This window comes from Lissotriton vulgaris, chromosome 1_1, assembly GCF_964263255.1.
Source record: "Lissotriton vulgaris chromosome 1_1, aLisVul1.2, whole genome shotgun sequence".
In the NCBI taxonomy this organism is placed as follows: domain Eukaryota; kingdom Metazoa; phylum Chordata; class Amphibia; order Caudata; family Salamandridae; genus Lissotriton; species Lissotriton vulgaris.
In genome coordinates, this window is record NC_141685.1 from 1201955002 (window position 1) to 1201976010 (window position 21009).

Genomic DNA, 21009 nt, shown 5'->3' on the forward strand with positions numbered 1-21009 from the left:
TGAGATGAGTTGCAGGGTAGACAGGATACCCAACGAAACGATGAGATGGTAAGAAGATAGAAATTAGGACTTTATTTAAGACTTACACATTTGTATGAACGGAAGTTTGAGCATAAGAGTCTCCACTTCACCGTTGCTAACCTGATAGGATTTGGCTAAAGAGAAGATGCAAATGATGCTATTCATAGTTTCTATTATTCCCGTTAACTGTAGCATAACCCTTCCTCTCTCAGCTAACCAGCTGGCTTAATTGCTACTGGCGTACCATATCCTAAAACAAAGGAAGTGAGAAGGGTGCGCTGACACTTGGCTGGCAAAATATTTATATCCCAATGTACGTGCTACAATTGTTTAGAGAGTGTTAGCAAATGAGGCAAGGGAATGCAGAGAAGTATGAGAGGTTATAAACACAAATTGAGATTTGATTTTTTTATTGAGCTGTTGATTTTTACAATAAAACAGACTCCATAGTATTGATCTGGTTACCCTTTATAAAAATCTAAACTTTTTGTATTGCTTATACGAAATGTACTAACAGTGGACTTTTCCATCTGCAGATTATACTGAATGACCAGCAGTGGCAGTGTTTCTCAGCAGAGTTTCTCTGAATTGCCGAGACTGAAGCAAAAAAAAAAAAGGAAGTCTTCTGGCATACTGCATCATTTTACCAATTTATGTGGTAAGTAAAACTCCCAATCATTCTTTTAGGCATTAACACAATGTTAAAAGCATCGGAATGTCCTCACTACTTTATAGTGGGAGCCTGTGCCTGAATATAATTTCTGTCAAGATGGAAGTAATGTGGATCACATTATGTTGGACATGGTAGATAATAAAAGACTGTCTGACTCAAACTCTACTAAAACCTGCTTTAGATCCTGGTGCTAGCAATGTTCTATACGAGGAAATTGCTGCCTTTGAAACTGAAATGCACCATCTCACTTATGAAAAATAGTGTTACATACTCAAGGAAGGAAGCTCATCTAACCTCTTCTCCTGGACTCTGTATGTTGGACTCTGATACTCAAGATGGATTGTTGTTAAGGATAATCTGTCTTTGTACCTCAATCCCACTCTCAAAAAGGACACAGTGCTTTGACTGGTTCAGATTCCTTTACCATTCCCCCTCCTACGTGGCTGGCAGTCATGAATACAGATAGTAACCTACTGCATAACTTCTGATATCTCATCCTCCTGTGTGGTTAGCTTCCACAAGGACAATTGGTCCAGGGGTGTCTGACATCATAAAGCTAAAGCAAGAAGTTGTATGACATGAGGTGCCATTCTGTTGCCTAGCAGTCTGGCATCATAAAGCTAAAGCAAGATGTTTTCGGACTAGAGGGCCACTCTGTTGCATAGCAGCTGGCATCATGGAGTTTAAGGAAGATGTTGTCTGACATGAGAGCCACTCTGTTGCCTAACAAGGAGTAGGATACATTCATCCTGGTAATGAGATGAGTTGCAGGGTAGACAGGATACCCAACGAAACGATGAGATGGTAAGAAGATAGAAATTAGGACTTTATTTAAGACTTACACATTTGTATGAACGGAAGTTTGAGCATAAGAGTCTCCACTTCACCGTTGCTAACCTGATAGGATTTGGCTAAAGAGAAGATGCAAATGATGCTATTCATAGTTTCTATTATTCCCGTTAACTGTAGCATAACCCTTCCTCTCTCAGCTAACCAGCTGGCTTAATTGCTACTGGCGTACCATATCCTAAAACAAAGGAAGTGAGAAGGGTGCGCTGACACTTGGCTGGCAAAATATTTATATCCCAATGTACGTGCTACAATTGTTTAGAGAGTGTTAGCAAATGAGGCAAGGGAATGCAGAGAAGTATGAGAGGTTATAAACACAAATTGAGATTTGATTTTTTTATTGAGCTGTTGATTTTTACAATAAAACAGACTCCATAGTATTGATCTGGTGACCCTTTATAAAAATCTAAACTTTTTGTATTGATTATACTAAATGTACTAACAGTGGACTTTTCCATCTGCAGATTATACTGAATGACCAGCAGTGGCAGTGTTTCTCAGCAGAGTTTCTCTGAATTGCCGAGACTGAAGCAAAAATAAAAAAAAGGAAGTCTTCTGGCATACTGCATCATTTTACCAATTTATGTGGTAAGTAAAACTCCCAATCATTCTTTTAGGCATTAACACAATGTTAAAAGCATCGGAATGTCCTCACTACTTTATAGTGGGAGCCTGTGCCTGAATATAATTTCTGTCAAGATGGAAGTAATGTGGATCACATTATGTTGGACATGATAGATAATAAAAGACTGTCTGACTCAAACTCTACTAAAACCTGCTTTAGATCCTGGTGCTAGCAATGTTCTATACGAGAAAATTGCTGCCTTTGAGACTGAAATGCACCATCTCACTTATGAAAAATAGTGTTACATACTCAAGGAAGGAAGCTCATCTAACCTCTTCTCCTGGACTCTGTATGTTGGACTCTGATACTCAAGATGGATTGTTGTTAAGGATAATCTGTCTTTGTACCTCAATCCCATTCTCAAAAAGGACACAGTGCTTTGACTGGTTCAGATTCCTTTACCATTTCCCCTCCTACGTGGCTGGCAGTCATGAATACAGATAGTAACCTACTGCATAACTTCTGATATCTCATCCTCCTGTGTGGTTAGCTTCCACAAGGACAATTGGTCCAGGGGTGTCTGACATCATAAAGCTAAAGCAAGAAGTTGTATGACATGAGGTGCCATTCTGTTGCCTAGCAGTCTGACATCATAAAGCTAAAGCAAGATGTTTTCGGACTAGAGGGCCACTCTGTTGCATAGCAGCTGGCATCATGAAGTTAAAGGAAGATGTTGTCTGACAAGAGAGCCACTCTGTTGCCTAACAAGGAGTAGGATACATTCATCCTGGTAATGAGATGAGTTGCAGGGTAGACAGGATGCCCAACGAAACGATGAGATGGTAAGAAGATAGAAATTAGTACTTTATTTAAGACTTACACATTTGTATGAACGGAAGTTTGAGCATAAGAGTCTCCACTTCACCGCTGCTAAACTGATAGGATTTGGCTAAAGCGAAGATGCAAATGATCCTATTCATAGTTTCTATTATTCCCGCTAACTGTAGCATAACCCTTCCTCTCTCAACTTACCAGCTGGCTTAATTGCTACTGGTGTACCATATCCTAAAACAAAGGAAGTGAGAAGGGTGCGCTGACACTTGGCTGGCAAAATATTTATATCCCAATGTACGTGCTACAATTGTTTAGAGAGTGTTAGCAAATGAGGCAAGGGAATGCAGAGAAGTATGGGAGGTTATAAACACAAATTGAGATTTGATTTTTTTATTGAGCTGTTGATTTTTACAATAAAACAGACTCCATAGTATTGATCTGGTTACCCTTTATAAAAATCTAAACTTTTTGTATTGATTATACTAAATGTACTAACAGTGGAATTTTCCATCTGCAGATTATACTGAATGACCAGCAGTGGCAGTGTTTCTCAGCAGAGTTTCTCTGAATTGCCGAGACTGAAGCAAAAAAAAAAAGGAAGTCTTCTGGCATACTGCATCATTTTACCAATTTATGTGGTAAGTAAAACTCCCAATCATTCTTTTAGGCATTAACACGATGTTAATAGCATCGGAATGTCCTCACTACTTTATAGTGGGAGCCTGTGCCTGAATACAATTTCTGTCAAGATGGAAGTAATGTGGATCACATTATGTTGGTCATGATAGATAATAAAAGACTGTCTGACTCAAACTCTACTAAAACCTGCTTTAGATCCTGGTGCTAGCAATGTTCTATACGAGGAAATTGCTGCCTTTGAGACTGAAATGCACCATCTCACTTATGAAAAATAGTGTTACATACTCAAGGAAGGAAGCTCATCTAACCTCTTCTCCTGGACTCTGTATGTTGGACTCTGATACTCAAGATGGATTGTTGTTAAGGATAATCTGTCTTTGTACCTCAATCCCACTCTCAAAAAGGACACAGTGCTTTGACTGGTTCAGATTCCTTTACCATTCCCCCTCCTACGTGGCTGGCAGTCATGAATACAGATAGTAACCTACTGCATAACTTCTGATATCTCATCCTCCTGTGTGGTTAGCTTCCACAAGGACAATTGGTCCAGGGGTGTCTGACATCATAAAGCTAAAGCAAGAAGTTGTATGACATGAGGTGCCATTCTGTTGCCTAGCAGTCTGGCATCATAAAGCTAAAGCAAGATGTTTTCGGACTAGAGGGCCACTCTGTTGCATAGCAGCTGCCATCATGGAGTTTAAGGAAGATGTTGTCTGACATGAGAGCCACTCTGTTGCCTAACAAGGAGTAGGATACATTCATCCTGGTAATGAGATGAGTTGCAGGGTAGACAGGATACCCAACGAAACGATGAGATGGTAAGAAGATAGAAATTAGGACTTTATTTAAGACTTACACATTTGTATGAACGGAAGTTTGAGCATACGAGTCTCCACTTCACCGTTGCTAACCTGATAGGATTTGGCTAAAGAGAAGATGCAAATGATGCTATTCATAGTTTCTATTATTCCCGTTAACTGTAGCATAACCCTTCCTCTCTCAGCTAACCAGCTGGCTTAATTGCTACTGGCGTACCATATCCTAAAACAAAGGAAGTGAGAAGGGTGCGCTGACACTTGGCTGGCAAAATATTTATATCCCAATGTACGTGCTACAATTGTTTAGAGAGTGTTAGCAAATGAGGCAAGGGAATGCAGAGAAGTATGAGAGGTTATAAACACAAATTGAGATTTGATTTTTTTATTGAGCTGTTGATTTTTACAATAAAACAGACTCCATAGTATTGATCTGGTGACCCTTTATAAAAATCTAAACTTTTTGTATTGATTATACTAAATGTACTAACAGTGGACTTTTCCATCTGCAGATTATACTGAATGACCAGCAGTGGCAGTGTTTCTCAGCAGAGTTTCTCTGAATTGCCGAGACTGAAGCAAAAATAAAAAAAAGGAAGTCTTCTGGCATACTGCATCATTTTACCAATTTATGTGGTAAGTAAAACTCCCAATCATTCTTTTAGGCATTAACACGATGTTAATAGCATCGGAATGTCCTCACTACTTTATAGTGGGAGCCTGTGCCTGAATACAATTTCTGTCAAGATGGAAGTAATGTGGATCACATTATGTTGGTCATGATAGATAATAAAAGACTGTCTGACTCAAACTCTACTAAAACCTGCTTTAGATCCTGGTGCTAGCAATGTTCTATACGAGGAAATTGCTGCCTTTGAGACTGAAATGCACCATCTCACTTATGAAAAATAGTGTTACATACTCAAGGAAGGAAGCTCATCTAACCTCTTCTCCTGGACTCTGTATGTTGGACTCTGATACTCAAGATGGATTGTTGTTAAGGATAATCTGTCTTTGTACCTCAATCCCACTCTCAAAAAGGACACAGTGCTTTGACTGGTTCAGATTCCTTTACCATTCCCCCTCCTACGTGGCTGGCAGTCATGAATACAGATAGTAACCTACTGCATAACTTCTGATATCTCATCCTCCTGTGTGGTTAGCTTCCACAAGGACAATTGGTCCAGGGGTGTCTGACATCATAAAGCTAAAGCAAGAAGTTGTATGACATGAGGTGCCATTCTGTTGCCTAGCAGTCTGGCATCATAAAGCTAAAGCAAGATGTTTTCGGACTAGAGGGCCACTCTGTTGCATAGCAGCTGGCATCATGGAGTTTAAGGAAGATGTTGTCTGACATGAGAGCCACTCTGTTGCCTAACAAGGAGTAGGATACATTCATCCTGGTAATGAGATGAGTTGCAGGGTAGACAGGATACCCAACGAAACGATGAGATGGTAAGAAGATAGAAATTAGGACTTTATTTAAGACTTACACATTTGTATGAACGGAAGTTTGAGCATACGAGTCTCCACTTCACCGTTGCTAACCTGATAGGATTTGGCTAAAGAGAAGATGCAAATGATGCTATTCATAGTTTCTATTATTCCCGTTACCTGTAGCATAACCCTTCCTCTCTCAGCTAACCAGCTGGCTTAATTGCTACTGGCGTACCATATCCTAAAACAAAGGAAGTGAGAAGGGTGCGCTGACACTTGGCTGGCAAAATATTTATATCCCAATGTACGTGCTACAATTGTTTAGAGAGTGTTAGCAAATGAGGCAAGGGAATGCAGAGAAGTATGAGAGGTTATAAACACAAATTGAGATTTGATTTTTTTATTGAGCTGTTGATTTTTACAATAAAACAGACTCCATAGTATTGATCTGGTGACCCTTTATAAAAATCTAAACTTTTTGTATTGATTATACTAAATGTACTAACAGTGGACTTTTCCATCTGCAGATTATACTGAATGACCAGCAGTGGCAGTGTTTCTCAGCAGAGTTTCTCTGAATTGCCGAGACTGAAGCAAAAATAAAAAAAAGGAAGTCTTCTGGCATACTGCATCATTTTACCAATTTATGTGGTAAGTAAAACTCCCAATCATTCTTTTAGGCATTAACACGATGTTAATAGCATCGGAATGTCCTCACTACTTTATAGTGGGAGCCTGTGCCTGAATACAATTTCTGTCAAGATGGAAGTAATGTGGATCACATTATGTTGGTCATGATAGATAATAAAAGACTGTCTGACTCAAACTCTACTAAAACCTGCTTTAGATCCTGGTGCTAGCAATGTTCTATACGAGGAAATTGCTGCCTTTGAGACTGAAATGCACCATCTCACTTATGAAAAATAGTGTTACATACTCAAGGAAGGAAGCTCATCTAACCTCTTCTCCTGGACTCTGTATGTTGGACTCTGATACTCAAGATGGATTGTTGTTAAGGATAATCTGTCTTTGTACCTCAATCCCACTATCCAAAACGACACAGTGCTTTGACTGGTTCAGATTCCTTTACCATTTCCCCTCCTACGTGGCTGGCAGTCATGAATACAGATAGTAACCTACTGCATAACTTCTGATATCTCATCCTCCTGTGTGGTTAGCTTCCACAAGGACAATTGGTCCAGGGGTGTCTGACATCATAAAGCTAAAGCAAGAAGTTGTATGACATGAGGTGCCATTCTGTTGCCTAGCAGTCTGAGATCATAAAGCTAAAGCAAGATGTTTTCGGACTAGAGGGCCACTCTGTTGCATAGCAGCTGGCATCATGAAGTTTAAGGAAGATGTTGTCTGACATGAGAGCCACTCTGTTGCCTAACAAGGAGTAGGATACATTCATCCTGGTAATGAGATGAGTTGCAGGGTAGACAGGATGCCCAACGAAACGATGAGATGGTAAGAAGATAGAAATTAGGACTTTATTTAAGACTTACACATTTGTATGAACGGAAGTTTGAGCATAAGAGTCTCCACTTCACCGTTGCTAAACTGATAGGATTTGGCTAAAGAGAAGATGCAAATGATGCTATTCATAGTTTCTATTATTCCCGTTAACTGTAGCATAACCCTTCCTCTCTCAACTTACCAGCTGGCTTAATTGCTACTGGCGTACCATATCCTAAAACAAAGGAAGTGAGAAGGGTGCGCTGACACTTGGCTGGCAAAATATTTATATCCCAATGTACGTGCTACAATTGTTTAGAGAGTGTTAGCAAATGAGGCAAGGGAATGCAGAGAAGTATGAGAGGTTATAAACACAAATTGAGATTTGATTTTTTTATTGAGCTGTTGATTTTTACAATAAAACAGACTCCATAGTATTGATCTGGTTACCCTTTATAAAAATCTAAACTTTTTGTATTGATTATACGAAATGTACTAACAGTGGACTTTTCCATCTGCAGATTATACTGAATGACCAGCAGTGGCAGTGTTTCTCAGCAGAGTTTCTCTGAATTGCCGAGACTGAAGCAAAAAAAAAAAGGAAGTCTTCTGGCATACTGCATCATTTTACCAATTTATGTGGTAAGTAAAACTCCCAATCATTCTTTTAGGCATTAACACGATGTTAATAGCATCGGAATGTCCTCACTACTTTATAGTGGGAGCCTGTGCCTGAATACAATTTCTGTCAAGATGGAAGTAATGTGGATCACATTATGTTGGTCATGATAGATAATAAAAGACTGTCTGACTCAAACTCTACTAAAACCTGCTTTAGATCCTGGTGCTAGCAATGTTCTATACGAGAAAATTGCTGCCTTTGAGACTGAAATGCACCATCTCACTTATGAAAAATAGTGTTACATACTCAAGGAAGGAAGCTCATCTAACCTCTTCTCCTGGACTCTGTATGTTGGACTCTGATACTCAAGATGGATTGTTGTTAAGGATAATCTGTCTTTGTACCTCAATCCCATTCTCAAAAAGGACACAGTGCTTTGACTGGTTCAGATTCCTTTACCATTTCCCCTCCTACGTGGCTGGCAGTCATGAATACAGATAGTAACCTACTGCATAACTTCTGATATCTCATCCTCCTGTGTGGTTAGCTTCCACAAGGACAATTGGTCCAGGGGTGTCTGACATCATAAAGCTAAAGCAAGAAGTTGTATGACATGAGGTGCCATTCTGTTGCCTAGCAGTCTGAGATCATAAAGCTAAAGCAAGATGTTTTCAGACTAGAGGGCCACTCTGTTGCATAGCAGCTGGCATCATGAAGTTTAAGGAAGATGTTGTCTGACATGAGAGCCACTCTGTTGCCTAACAAGGAGTAGGATACATTCATCCTGGTAATGAGATGAGTTGCAGGGTAGACAGGATGCCCAATGAAACGATGAGATGGTAAGAAGAAAGAAATTAGGACTTTATTTAAGACTTACACATTTGTATGAACGGAAGTTTGAGCATAAGAGTCTCCACTTCACCGTTGCTAAACTGATAGGATTTGGCTAAAGAGAAGATGCAAATGATGCTATTCATAGTTTCTATTATTCCCGTTAACTGTAGCATAACCCTTCCTCTCTCAACTTACCAGCTGGCTTAATTGCTACTGGCGTACCATATCCTAAAACAAAGGAAGTGAGAAGGGTGCGCTGACACTTGGCTGGCAAAATATTTATATCCCAATGTATGTGCTACAATTGTTTAGAGAGTGTTAGCAAATGAGGCAAGGGAATGCAGAGAAGTATGAGAGGTTATAAACACAAATTGAGATTTGATTTTTTTATTGAGCTGTTGATTTTTACAATAAAACAGACTCCATAGTATTGATCTGGTTACCCTTTATAAAAATCTAAACTTTTTGTATTGCTTATACGAAATGTACTAACAGTGGACTTTTCCATCTGCAGATTATACTGAATGACCAGCAGTGGCAGTGTTTCTCAGCAGAGTTTCTCTGAATTGCCGAGACTGAAGCAAAAAAAAAAAAGGAAGTCTTCTGGCATACTGCATCATTTTACCAATTTATGTGGTAAGTAAAACTCCCAATCATTCTTTTAGGCATTAACACAATGTTAAAAGCATCGGAATGTCCTCACTACTTTATAGTGGGAGCCTGTGCCTGAATATAATTTCTGTCAAGATGGAAGTAATGTGGATCACATTATGTTGGACATGATAGATAATAAAAGACTGTCTGACTCAAACTCTACTAAAACCTGCTTTAGATCCTGGTGCTAGCAATGTTCTATACGAGGAAATTGCTGCCTTTGAAACTGAAATGCACCATCTCACTTATGAAAAATAGTGTTACATACTCAAGGAAGGAAGCTCATCTAACCTCTTCTCCTGGACTCTGTATGTTGGACTCTGATACTCAAGATGGATTGCTGTTAAGGATAATCTGTCTTTGTACCTCAATCCCACTCTCAAAAAGGACACAGTGCTTTGACTGGTTCAGATTCCTTTACCATTCCCCCTCCTACGTGGCTGGCAGTCATGAATACAGATAGTAACCTACTGCATAACTTCTGATATCTCATCCTCCTGTGTGGTTAGCTTCCACAAGGACAATTGGTCCAGGGGTGTCTGACATCATAAAGCTAAAGCAAGAAGTTGTATGACATGAGGTGCCATTCTGTTGCCTAGCAGTCTGGCATCATAAAGCTAAAGCAAGATGTTTTCGGACTAGAGGGCCACTCTGTTGCATAGCAGCTGGCATCATGGAGTTTAAGGAAGATGTTGTCTGACATGAGAGCCACTCTGTTGCCTAACAAGGAGTAGGATACATTCATCCTGGTAATGAGATGAGTTGCAGGGTAGACAGGATACCCAACGAAACGATGAGATGGTAAGAAGATAGAAATTAGGACTTTATTTAAGACTTACACATTTGTATGAACGGAAGTTTGAGCATAAGAGTCTCCACTTCACCGTTGCTAACCTGATAGGATTTGGCTAAAGAGAAGATGCAAATGATGCTATTCATAGTTTCTATTATTCCCGTTAACTGTAGCATAACCCTTCCTCTCTCAGCTAACCAGCTGGCTTAATTGCTACTGGCGTACCATATCCTAAAACAAAGGAAGTGAGAAGGGTGCGCTGACACTTGGCTGGCAAAATATTTATATCCCAATGTACGTGCTACAATTGTTTAGAGAGTGTTAGCAAATGAGGCAAGGGAATGCAGAGAAGTATGAGAGGTTATAAACACAAATTGAGATTTGATTTTTTTATTGAGCTGTTGATTTTTACAATAAAACAGACTCCATAGTATTGATCTGGTGACCCTTTATAAAAATCTAAACTTTTTGTATTGATTATACTAAATGTACTAACAGTGGACTTTTCCATCTGCAGATTATACTGAATGACCAGCAGTGGCAGTGTTTCTCAGCAGAGTTTCTCTGAATTGCCGAGACTGAAGCAAAAATAAAAAAAAGGAAGTCTTCTGGCATACTGCATCATTTTACCAATTTATGTGGTAAGTAAAACTCCCAATCATTCTTTTAGGCATTAACACAATGTTAAAAGCATCGGAATGTCCTCACTACTTTATAGTGGGAGCCTGTGCCTGAATATAATTTCTGTCAAGATGGAAGTAATGTGGATCACATTATGTTGGACATGATAGATAATAAAAGACTGTCTGACTCAAACTCTACTAAAACCTGCTTTAGATCCTGGTGCTAGCAATGTTCTATACGAGAAAATTGCTGCCTTTGAGACTGAAATGCACCATCTCACTTATGAAAAATAGTGTTACATACTCAAGGAAGGAAGCTCATCTAACCTCTTCTCCTGGACTCTGTATGTTGGACTCTGATACTCAAGATGGATTGTTGTTAAGGATAATCTGTCTTTGTACCTCAATCCCATTCTCAAAAAGGACACAGTGCTTTGACTGGTTCAGATTCCTTTACCATTTCCCCTCCTACGTGGCTGGCAGTCATGAATACAGATAGTAACCTACTGCATAACTTCTGATATCTCATCCTCCTGTGTGGTTAGCTTCCACAAGGACAATTGGTCCAGGGGTGTCTGACATCATAAAGCTAAAGCAAGAAGTTGTATGACATGAGGTGCCATTCTGTTGCCTAGCAGTCTGACATCATAAAGCTAAAGCAAGATGTTTTCGGACTAGAGGGCCACTCTGTTGCATAGCAGCTGGCATCATGAAGTTAAAGGAAGATGTTGTCTGACAAGAGAGCCACTCTGTTGCCTAACAAGGAGTAGGATACATTCATCCTGGTAATGAGATGAGTTGCAGGGTAGACAGGATACCCAACGAAACGATGAGATGGTAAGAAGATAGAAATTAGGACTTTATTTAAGACTTACACATTTGTATGAACGGAAGTTTGAGCATACGAGTCTCCACTTCACCGTTGCTAACCTGATAGGATTTGGCTAAAGAGAAGATGCAAATGATGCTATTCATAGTTTCTATTATTCCCGTTAACTGTAGCATAACCCTTCCTCTCTCAGCTAACCAGCTGGCTTAATTGCTACTGGCGTACCATATCCTAAAACAAAGGAAGTGAGAAGGGTGCGCTGACACTTGGCTGGCAAAATATTTATATCCCAATGTACGTGCTACAATTGTTTAGAGAGTGTTAGCAAATGAGGCAAGGGAATGCAGAGAAGTATGAGAGGTTATAAACACAAATTGAGATTTGATTTTTTTATTGAGCTGTTGATTTTTACAATAAAACAGACTCCATAGTATTGATCTGGTGACCCTTTATAAAAATCTAAACTTTTTGTATTGATTATACTAAATGTACTAACAGTGGACTTTTCCATCTGCAGATTATACTGAATGACCAGCAGTGGCAGTGTTTCTCAGCAGAGTTTCTCTGAATTGCCGAGACTGAAGCAAAAATAAAAAAAAGGAAGTCTTCTGGCATACTGCATCATTTTACCAATTTATGTGGTAAGTAAAACTCCCAATCATTCTTTTAGGCATTAACACAATGTTAAAAGCATCGGAATGTCCTCACTACTTTATAGTGGGAGCCTGTGCCTGAATATAATTTCTGTCAAGATGGAAGTAATGTGGATCACATTATGTTGGACATGATAGATAATAAAAGACTGTCTGACTCAAACTCTACTAAAACCTGCTTTAGATCCTGGTGCTAGCAATGTTCTATACGAGAAAATTGCTGCCTTTGAGACTGAAATGCACCATCTCACTTATGAAAAATAGTGTTACATACTCAAGGAAGGAAGCTCATCTAACCTCTTCTCCTGGACTCTGTATGTTGGACTCTGATACTCAAGATGGATTGTTGTTAAGGATAATCTGTCTTTGTACCTCAATCCCATTCTCAAAAAGGACACAGTGCTTTGACTGGTTCAGATTCCTTTACCATTTCCCCTCCTACGTGGCTGGCAGTCATGAATACAGATAGTAACCTACTGCATAACTTCTGATATCTCATCCTCCTGTGTGGTTAGCTTCCACAAGGACAATTGGTCCAGGGGTGTCTGACATCATAAAGCTAAAGCAAGAAGTTGTATGACATGAGGTGCCATTCTGTTGCCTAGCAGTCTGACATCATAAAGCTAAAGCAAGATGTTTTCGGACTAGAGGGCCACTCTGTTGCATAGCAGCTGGCATCATGGAGTTAAAGGAAGATGTTGTCTGACAAGAGAGCCACTCTGTTGCCTAACAAGGAGTAGGATACATTCATCCTGGTAATGAGATGAGTTGCAGGGTAGACAGGATGCCCAACGAAACGATGAGATGGTAAGAAGATAGAAATTAGTACTTTATTTAAGACTTACACATTTGTATGAACGGAAGTTTGAGCATAAGAGTCTCCACTTCACCGCTGCTAAACTGATAGGATTTGGCTAAAGAGAAGATGCAAATGATCCTATTCATAGTTTCTATTATTCCCGCTAACTGTAGCATAACCCTTCCTCTCTCAACTTACCAGCTGGCTTAATTGCTACTGGTGTACCATATCCTAAAACAAAGGAAGTGAGAAGGGTGCGCTGACACTTGGCTGGCAAAATATTTATATCCCAATGTACGTGCTACAATTGTTTAGAGAGTGTTAGCAAATGAGGCAAGGGAATGCAGAGAAGTATGAGAGGTTATAAACACAAATTGAGATTTGATTTTTTTATTGAGCTGTTGATTTTTACAATAAAACAGACTCCATAGTATTGATCTGGTGACCCTTTATAAAAATCTAAACTTTTTGTATTGATTATACTAAATGTACTAACAGTGGACTTTTCCATCTGCAGATTATACTGAATGACCAGCAGTGGCAGTGTTTCTCAGCAGAGTTTCTCTGAATTGCCGAGACTGAAGCAAAAAAAAAAAAGGAAGTCTTCTGGCATACTGCATCATTTTACCAATTTATGTGGTAAGTAAAACTCCCAATCATTCTTTTAGGCATTAACACAATGTTAAAAGCATCTGAATGTCCTCACTACTTTATAGTGGGAGCCTGTGCCTGAATATAATTTCTGTCAAGATGGAAGTAATGTGGATCACATTATGTTGGACATGATAGATAATAAAAGACTGTCTGACTCAAACTCTACTAAAACCTGCTTTAGATCCTGGTGCTAGCAATGTTCTATACGAGGAAATTGCTGCCTTTGAAACTGAAATGCACCATCTCACTTATGAAAAATAGTGTTACATACTCAAGGAAGGAAGCTCATCTAACCTCTTCTCCTGGACTCTGTATGTTGGACTCTGATACTCAAGATGGATTGTTGTTAAGGATAATCTGTCTTTGTACCTCAATCCCACTCTCAAAAAGGACACAGTGCTTTGACTGGTTCAGATTCCTTTACCATTCCCCCTCCTACGTGGCTGGCAGTCATGAATACAGATAGTAACCTACTGCATAACTTCTGATATCTCATCCTCCTGTGTGGTTAGCTTCCACAAGGACAATTGGTCCAGGGGTGTCTGACATCATAAAGCTAAAGCAAGAAGTTGTATGACATGAGGTGCCATTCTGTTGCCTAGCAGTCTGGCATCATAAAGCTAAAGCAAGATGTTTTCGGACTAGAGGGCCACTCTGTTGCATAGCAGCTGGCATCATGGAGTTTAAGGAAGATGTTGTCTGACATGAGAGCCACTCTGTTGCCTAACAAGGAGTAGGATACATTCATCCTGGTAATGAGATGAGTTGCAGGGTAGACAGGATACCCAACGAAACAATGAGATGGTAAGAAGATAGAAATTAGGACTTTATTTAAGACTTACACATTTGTATGAACGGAAGTTTGAGCATAAGAGTCTCCACTTCACCGTTGCTAACCTGATAGGATTTGGCTAAAGAGAAGATGCAAATGATGCTATTCATAGTTTCTATTATTCCCGTTAACTGTAGCATAACCCTTCCTCTCTCAGCTAACCAGCTGGCTTAATTGCTACTGGCGTACCATATCCTAAAACAAAGGAAGTGAGAAGGGTGCGCTGACACTTGGCTGGCAAAATATTTATATCCCAATGTACGTGCTACAATTGTTTAGAGAGTGTTAGCAAATGAGGCAAGGGAATGCAGAGAAGTATGAGAGGTTATAAACACAAATTGAGATTTGATTTTTTTATTGAGCTGTTGATTTTTACAATAAAACAGACTCCATAGTATTGATCTGGTGACCCTTTATAAAAATCTAAACTTTTTGTATTGATTATACTAAATGTACTAACAGTGGACTTTTCCATCTGCAGATTATACTGAATGACCAGCAGTGGCAGTGTTTCTCAGCAGAGTTTCTCTGAATTGCCGAGACTGAAGCAAAAAAAAAAAAAAGGAAGTCTTCTGGCATACTGCATCATTTTACCAATTTATGTGGTAAGTAAAACTCCCAATCATTCTTTTAGGCATTAACACAATGTTAATAGCATCGGAATGTCCTCACTACTTTATAGTGGGAGCCTGTGCCTGAATACAATTTCTGTCAAGATGGAAGTAATGTGGATCACATTATGTTGGTCATGATAGATAATAAAAGACTGTCTGACTCAAACTCTACTAAAACCTGCTTTAGATCCTGGTGCTAGCAATGTTCTATACGAGGATATTGCTGCCTTTGAGACTGAAATGCACCATCTCACTTATGAAAAATAGTGTTACATACTCAAGGAAGGAAGCTCATCTAACCTCTTTTCCTGGACTCTGTATGTTGGACTCTGATACTCAAGATGGATTGTTGTTAAGGATAATCTGTCTTTGTACCTCAATCCCACTCACAAAAAGGACACAGTGCTTTGACTGGTTCAGATTCCTTTACCATATCCCCTTCTACGTGGCTGGCAGTCATGAATACAGATAGTAACCTACTGCATAACTTCTGATATTTCATCCTCCTGTGTGGTTAGCTTCCACAAGGACAATTGGTCCAGGGGTGTCTGACATCATAAAGCTAAAGCAAGAAGTTGTATGACATGAGGTGCCATTCTGTTGCCTAGCAGTCTGACATCATAAAGCTAAAGCAAGATGTTTTCGGACTAGAGGGCCACTCTGTTGCATAGCAGCTGGCATCATGGAGTTTAAGAAAGATGTTGTCTGATAAGAGAGCCACTCTGTTGCCTAACAAGGAGTAGGATACATTCATCCTGGTAATGAGATGAGTTGCAGGGTAGACAGGATGCCCAATGAAACGATGAGATGGTAAGAAGAAAGAAATTAGGACTTTATTTAAGACTTACACATTTGTATGAACGGAAGTTTGAGCATAAGAGTCTCCACTTCACCGTTGCTAAACTGATAGGATTTGGCTAAAGAGAAGATGCAAATGATGCTATTCATAGTTTCTATTATTCCCGTTAACTGTAGCATAACCCTTCCTCTCTCAACTTACCAGCTGGCTTAATTGCTACTGGTGTACCATATCCTAAAACAAAGGAAGTGAGAAGGGTGCGCTGACACTTGGCTGGCAAAATATTTATATCCCAATGTACGTGCTACAATTGTTTAGAGAGTGTTAGCAAATGAGGCAAGGGAATGCAGAGAAGTATGAGAGGTTATAAACACAAATTGAGATTTGATTTTTTTATTGAGCTGTTGATTTTTACAATAAAACAGACTCCATAGTATTGATCTGGTTACCCTTTATAAAAATCTAAACTTTTTGTATTGATTATACGAAATGTACTAACAGTGGACTTTTCCATCTGCAGATTATACTGAATGACCAGCAGTGGCAGTGTTTCTCAGCAGAGTTTCTCTGAATTGCCGAGACTGAAGCAAAAAAAAAAGGAAGTCTTCTGGCATACTGCATCATTTTACCAATTTATGTGGTAAGTAAAACTCCCAATCATTCTTTTAGGCATTAACACGATGTTACTAGCATCGGAATGTCCTCACTACTTTATAGTGGGAGCCTGTGCCTGAATACAATTTCTGTCAAGATGGAAGTAATGTGGATCACATTATGTTGGTCATGATAGATAATAAAAGACTGTCTGACTCAAACTCTACTAAAACCTGCTTTAGATCCTGGTGCTAGCAATGTTCTATACGAGAAAATTGCTGCCTTTGAGACTGAAATGCACCATCTCACTTATGAAAAATAGTGTTACATACTCAAGGAAGGAAGCTCATCTAACCTCTTCTCCTGGACTCTGTATGTTGGACTCTGATACTCAAGATGGATTGTTGTTAAGGATAATCTGTCTTTGTACCTCAATCCCATTCTCAAAAAGGACACAGTGCTTTGACTGGTTCAGATTCCTTTACCATTTCCCCTCCTACGTGGCTGGCAGTCATGAATACAGATAGTAACCTACTGCATAACTTCTGATATCTCATCCTCCTGTGTGGTTAGCTTCCACAAGGACAATTGGTCCAGGGGTGTCTGACATCATAAAGCTAAAGCAAGAAGTTGTATGACATGAGGTGCCATTCTGTTGCCTAGCAGTCTGACATCATAAAGCTAAAGCAAGATGTTTTCGGACTAGAGGGCCACTCTGTTGCATAGCAGCTGGCATCATGAAGTTAAAGGAAGATGTTGTCTGACATGAGAGCCACTCTGTTGCCTAACAAGGAGTAGGATACATTCATCCTGGTAATGAGATGAGTTGCAGGGTAGACAGGATGCCCAATGAAACGATGAGATGGTAAGAAGAAAGAAATTAGGACTTTATTTAAGACTTACACATTTGTATGAACGGAAGTTTGAGCATAAGAGTCTCCACTTCACCGTTGCTAAACTGATAGGATTTGGCTAAAGAGAAGATGCAAATGATCCTATTCATAGTTTCTATTATTCCCGTTAACTGTAGCATAACCCTTCCTCTCTCAACTTACCAGCTGCCTTAATTGCTACTGGTGTACCATATCCTAAAACAAAGGAAGTGAGAAGGGTGCGCTGACACTTGGCTGGCAAAATATTTATATCCCATTGTACGTGCTACAATTGTTTAGAGAGTGTTAGCAAATGAGGCAAGGGAATGCAGAGAAGTATGGGAGGTTATAAACACAAATTGAGATTTGATTTTTTTATTGAGCTGTTGAATTTTACAATAAAACAGACTCCATAGTATTGATCTGGTTACCCTTTATAAAAATCTAAACTTTTTGTATTGCTTATACGAAATGTACTAACAGTGGACTTTTCCATCTGCAGATTATACTGAATGACCAGCAGTGGCAGTGTTTCTCAGCAGAGTTTCTCTGAATTGCCGAGACTGAAGCAAAAAAAAAAAAAAGGAAGTCTTCTGGCATACTGCATCATTTTACCAATTTATGTGGTAAGTAAAACTCCCAATCATTCTTTTAGGCATTAACACGATGTTAATAGCATCGGAATGTCCTCACTACTTTATAGTGGGAGCCTGTGCCTGAATACAATTTCTGTCAAGATGGAAGTAATGTGGATCACATTATGTTGGTCATGATAGATAATAAAAGACTGTCTGACTCAAACTCTACTAAAACCTGCTTTAGATCCTGGTGCTAGCAATGTTCTATACGAGAAAATTGCTGCCTTTGAGACTGAAATGCACCATCTCACTTATGAAAAATAGTGTTACATACTCAAGGAAGGAAGCTCATCTAACCTCTTCTCCTGGACTCTGTATGTTGGACTCTGATACTCAAGATGGATTGTTGTTAAGGATAATCTGTCTTTGTACCTCAATCCCATTCTCAAAAAGGACACAGTGCTTTGACTGGTTCAGATTCCTTTACCATTTCCCCTCCTACGTGGCTGGCAGTCATGAATACAGATAGTAACCTACTGCATAACTTCTGATATCTCATCCTCCTGTGTGGTTAGCTTCCACAAGGACAATTGGTCCAGGGGTGTCTGACATCATAAAGCTAAAGCAAGAAGTTGTATGACATGAGGTGCCATTCTGTTGCCTAGCAGTCTGACATCATAAAGCTAAAGCAAGATGTTTTCGGACTAGAGGGCCACTCTGTTGCACAGCAGCTGGCATCATGAAGTTAAAGGAAGATGTTGTCTGACAAGAGAGCCACTCTGTTGCCTAACAAGGAGTAGGATACATTCATCCTGGTAATGAGATGAGTTGCAGGGTAGACAGGATGCCCAACGAAACGATGAGATGGTAAGAAGATAGAAATTAGTACTTTATTTAAGACTTACACATTTGTATGAACGGAAGTTTGAGCATAAGAGTCTCCACTTCACCGCTGCTAAACTGATAGGATTTGGCTAAAGAGAAGATGCAAATGATCCTATTCATAGTTTCTATTATTCCCGTTAACTGTAGCATAACCCTTCCTCTCTCAACTTACCAGCTGGCTTAATTGCTACTGGTGTACCATATCCTAAAACAAAGGAAGTGAGAAGGGTGCGCTGACACTTGGCTGGCAAAATATTTATATCCCAATGTACGTGCTACAATTGTTTAGAGAGTGTTAGCAAATGAGGCAAGGGAATGCAGAGAAGTATGGGAGGTTATAAACACAAATTGAGATTTGATTTTTTTATTGAGCTGTTGATTTTTACAATAAAACAGACTCCATAGTATTGATCTGGTTACCCTTTATAAAAATCTAAACTTTTTGTATTGATTATACTAAATGTACTAACAGTGGAATTTTCCATCTGCAGATTATACTGAATGACCAGCAGTGGCAGTGTTTCTCAGCAGAGTTTCTCTGAATTGCCGAGACTGAAGCAAAAAAAAAAAGGAAGTCTTCTGGCATACTGCATCATTTTACCAATTTATGTGGTAAGTAAAACTCCCAATCATTCTTTTAGGCATTAACACGATGTTAATAGCATCGGAATGTCCTCACTACTTTATAGTGGGAGCCTGTGCCTGAATACAATTTCTGTCAAGATGGAAGTAATGTGGATCACATTATGTTGGTCATGATAGATAATAAAAGACTGTCTGACTCAAACTCTACTAAAACCTGCTTTAGATCCTGGTGCTAGCAATGTTCTATACGAGGAAATTGCTGCCTTTGAGACTGAAATGCACCATCTCACTTATGAAAAATAGTGTTACATACTCAAGGAAGGAAGCTCATCTAACCTCTTCTCCTGGACTCTGTATGTTGGACTCTGATACTCAAGATGGATTGTTGTTAAGGATAATCTGTCTTTGTACCTCAATCCCACTATCAAAAACGACACAGTGCTTTGACTGGTTCAGATTCCTTTACCATTTCCCCTCCTACGTGGCTGGCAGTCATGAATACAGATAGTAACCTACTGCATAACTTCTGATATCTCATCCTCCTGTGTGGTTAGCTTCCACAAGGACAATTGGTCCAGGGGTGTCTGACATCATAAAGCTAAAGCAAGAAGTTGTATGACATGAGGTGCCATTCTGTTGCCTAGCAGTCTGAGATCATAAAGCTAAAGCAAGATGTTTTCGGACTAGAGGGCCACTCTGTTGCATAGCAGCTGGCATCATGAAGTTTAAGGAAGATGTTGTCTGACATGAGAGCCACTCTGTTGCCTAACAAGGAGTAGGATACATTCATCCTGGTAATGAGATGAGTTGCAGGGTAGACAGGATGCCCAATGAAACGATGAGATGGTAAGAAGAAAGAAATTAGGACTTTATTTAAGACTTACACATTTGTATGAACGGAAGTTTGAGCATAAGAGTCTCCACTTCACCGTTGCTAAACTGATAGGATTTGGCTAAAGAGAAGATGCAAATGATGCTATTCATAGTTTCTATTATTCCCGTTAACTGTAGCATAACCCTTCCTCTCTCAACTTACCAGCTGGCTTAATTGCTACTGGCGTACCATATCCTAAAACAAAGGAAGTGAGAAGGGTGCGCTGACACTTGGCTGGCAAAATATTTATATCCCAATGTATGTGCTACAATTGTTTAGAGAGTGTTAGCAAATGAGGCAAGGGAATGCAGAGAAGTATGAGAGGTTATAAACACAAATTGAGATTTGATTTTTTTATTGAGCTGTTGATTTTTACAATAAAACAGACTCCATAGTATTGATCTGGTTACCCTTTATAAAAATCTAAACTTTTTGTATTGCTTATACGAAATGTACTAACAGTGGACTTTTCCATCTGCAGATTATACTGAATGACCAGCAGTGGCAGTGTTTCTCAGCAGAGTTTCTCTGAATTGCCGAGACTGAAGCAAAAAAAAAAAAGGAAGTCTTCTGGCATACTGCATCATTTTACCAATTTATGTGGTAAGTAAAACTCCCAATCAT